General features: G+C 42.9%; 1 pseudogene; it reads right to left on the reverse strand.

Annotated features, from left to right (window-relative positions):
* Positions 1-244: 244 nt before the first annotated feature.
* Positions 245-1,503, reverse strand: LOC146007074 (ADP-ribosylation factor pseudogene; annotated as a pseudogene).
* Positions 1,504-3,989: the final 2,486 nt, after the last annotated feature.

Genomic DNA, 3,989 nt, shown 5'->3' on the forward strand with positions numbered 1-3,989 from the left:
ACAACAAAAAACTGGGAAAACTTATTGACTCAAGTGGGACCCTCACTCGAGTATAAGCCGAGGGGGGCTTTTTCAGCATAAAAAATGTTCTGAAAAAGTAGGCTTATACTCGAGTATATATGGTACATTATATTTTCATACACACACAAATAAATAATAAAGACAATTTGATTACACTGATAATTTAGCACTGTATAAAAAAAAAGCAAATGACTGACAAATGTCGTTTTAATTGTATATGTATTTTATTTAAAAATAAGAACCAGGAACATATACTAGCTTTCAAATTAAATAATTGTCAGGTTAAGATTACAGTTTTATACATGGTATACAGCATTATATATTTACACGTTTTGATCCTCTGTGACCATAGTGAGGTCATGAAAGTTAAACACATTGTGACACTTCAACTTCAAACCCTTCCCCCCTTCACATCCACATGAATGCTGTGTATGCAGTCACTAATGTTCATTGGATTCTGAAATACAATCATTATCTATCTGTTGTACCAGCAGAGGGACACAGACAACTACTGTATGTTGAGACCCTTTTCAGAAACATTCCATCTTGATGCAAACATATAGTAACTGTTTCTACAATATTGTTTGTAAAGGGATCAAAATATTCAAGCAAAGCAGGCTTGCCCAATATGCACCAGTTCCAAGTCTGAATACTTTGTGAGAAGAATGGGAGAACGTAGTTATGATTACAGTTTGTTCTTTTGAAACTGTTTCACCAAACCTGTGAGGATCTCCAGACCCTCCACAAGTCCATCTCCAGTGGCTGCACAGCACCCTTGCACATGCCACTTGTGTCCAATTATCTTTGTCAGCCCCAACTCATCTGCTAATTCTGCAGGGCTCCTGGCACCAGGAAGATCTTGCTTATTAGCCATTATCAAGAAGGGAACTCCTCTCATTTCATCATGCTCCAAGATAGTACTGAGCTCTGATCTGGCCTCCAGAAATCTCTCTGGGTCAGCACTGTCCACCACAAAAACAAGCCCATCTGTATTCATGAAGTAATGACTCCACAGGGCCCGGATCTTGTCCTGACCGCCCACGTCCCACACTGTGAATGTGACATTACGGGTGGGTTCCACGGTCTCTACATTGAATCCAATGGTGGGTATTGTACAGACTGTCTCATTCAGCTTTATCTTGTATAGCACTGTGGTTTTTCCAGCAGCATCCAGACCCAGCATCAGGATCCGAGCCTTGGTGCTAGAAAAGTTCATCAGAGTGTCATAGAGGCTGCTCAGGAGACCACCCATGGTTGCAGTAGATGTTCTTGTTCTGGTTGCTTTCTGTAAAAACAAGATATTAGTTCTCTGTTGCTGTTCATGTTTCTGTAAATCTTCATTGCTATATATACAGTATTCTTTCACTAGCCAAACCCACGTTACTTAGTAACAGGAGAAGCCTGAAAAAAAAAATCCTATTTGCATTGTCAGTCTGTGCCGTGTTGGAAGTTTTCTGTATAGCCTGTTCTGACAGTGACACTGTTGAGAGAAGCACAGGAAGTGACCTCATCAGTTGGATACTTTCATTATCAGAGGCAGCTCGAATAGACACATAAACATTACTGTAAATCACACCAGCACAAATGAGTGCTTTTATGTGCAATGTAATATTTGCTTGTATAAAGGGACAACATAGAAATCACTTGGAATAGTAAAAATAGTTCTACTTTGCAGCTAACTTATAAACAATATATATTTATATTAGTATAGAGCAGATGTATGACAGATTTCAGTCTTTGCTCACTGCAAACAAAAATCTCTAAGAGCCAATCAGGAAAATGCTAATGCGTATCTTATACTGAGAAGATTTATGAAGCCTGATGCCGCTAAGTACAGGGGTAGGGGGTGATGCGGAAGCCGCAGAGTCCGGGGTGTGTGGGGGGGGTGTGTGTGTGTGTGTGTGTGTGTGTGTGACATACTTGCCTACTTTTGAAAAGCAAAATGAGGGAGATTTTAGATGATCGCAAAATGCACTGAGAGCAGCGTCGCGCATCATTATATACATACATATATAGAGATCAGTGGACCGGCACTCTGTTTCTGCTGCCGGGGTCAATATGCTTGCCTGGGTGCCTGCTTCAGTGTACATGTGTGCCAATGTAGATTGCTGTAGAAAGCGTCACTCCAGGGCTTGTGATCAAGTTAACATTTATTGGGTCAACGCCGTTTCGGGCCTCCTGATGACGGGCTGAGGCCCGAAACTGCATTGACACAATAAATTTCCCCTTGATCACTCGATCACAAGCTCTGAAGTGACGCTTTCTACAGCAATCTACATATATACATACATACATTATATATATATATATATATATATATATAGATAGATGAAATTATAAAGTCGGAGTATGGAACAAACCAGAGGACTTAGTTCTGCGCGCGCCGAAGGCGCGCGCTCTGCAAAAGGGGGTGTGGCCACGGGAAAAGGGGCGTGTCTTTATGTGAAGTGTACCACACCACATACCACTTATACACCACACTAGTCGGACTCTTTATACTATCTAGTACTAGTGCCCTTACACATTGTACCACACAGTATGAGACAAAATTCAAGGACAAAGGGACAGGGAGAGTGACATCAGAGAGACAGGGGAACACAGAGAGAGTGACAGCAGGGACACAGACAGCCACATATGTACTGTATATTGGGCATCATGGTATGTGGCATATGCTCATTATACATATGCCACACACCGTGATGCTCCATTATACATACATGCCGCACACCGTGATGCCCATTATAAATATGTCACACACCGTGATGCTCATTATACATATGCCACAGACCGTGAATCCCATTTTACATATGTCACACACCCTGATGCCCATTATACATATGCCACACACCGTGATGGCCATTATACATATGCCACACACCGTGATGCCCATTATACATACGCCACACACCGTGATGCCCATTATAATCCCAACTGGCTCCTCTCCAATCTGTCCTCAATGCTGCAGCCAGGCTTATCTTCCTCTCCCGCCGCTCTAACTCTGCTACTCCCCTTCAACAAAATCTGCACTGGCTTCCATTCCCCTACAGAATCCTCTTCAAACACCTCACACTCACATACAGGGCCATCTCTAATTCCATTGCTCCATATATCTCTAACCTCATCTCCATTCATACACCCTCCCGCCCTCTACGGTCAGCTGACGACTGTCGTCTCTCCTCCACCCTGATCACTGCTTCCCATGCTAGAGTACAGGACTTTGCCCGTGCTGCACCCCTTCAGTGGAACGCACTCCCTCGCTCCATTAGACTCTCCCCGACCTTGCAAAGCTTCATACGGGCACTGAAAACTCACCTATTCATCAAAGCGTACCCTTCCACTGCATAAACCAGCTGGTTCTCCGACCCCTTGCCTGTTTACATCCTGCTATCTAACCACCACCCCCTCGCTTGCACCTCTTGTAATCCGTCTGTCTCCCCTTCCTACTAGATTGTAAGCTCCTCCGAGTAGGGCCCTCATCCCTCCTGTTGTCAAAGCCCTCTTCTCTTCACATGTCACTCACAGCTCTCCTTTACTCCAACACTCAGTGACCATCTTTGTCCACATACTCATCTCCATCATTGGCCTCAAGCCTCTAGTTGTATGTTGATTGGGTCCTCACTACTTACATTTAAGCTGTAATGTGTATTGAACTGTGGTGCTCTTTATTTGTACTGTATTTTTGTTATTTATTCAATGTTATGCCAAGTTTTGTCTCCCTGTATTGTTCCTTTGTACGGCGCTGCCAAACACTTGTGGTGCCTTATAAATAAAATTATAATAATAATAATAATAATAATAATAATTATAAATATGCCGCACACCGTGATGCTCATTATACATATGCCACACACCCTGATGCCCATTATACATATGCCACACACCGTGATGGCCATGATACATATGCCACACACCGTGATGCCCATTATACATATGTCACACACCCTGATGCCCATTATACATATGCCACA

Source organism: Crinia signifera, chromosome 6 (genome assembly GCF_055691185.1).
Source record: "Crinia signifera chromosome 6, ASM5569118v1, whole genome shotgun sequence".
Taxonomy (NCBI): domain Eukaryota; kingdom Metazoa; phylum Chordata; class Amphibia; order Anura; family Myobatrachidae; genus Crinia; species Crinia signifera.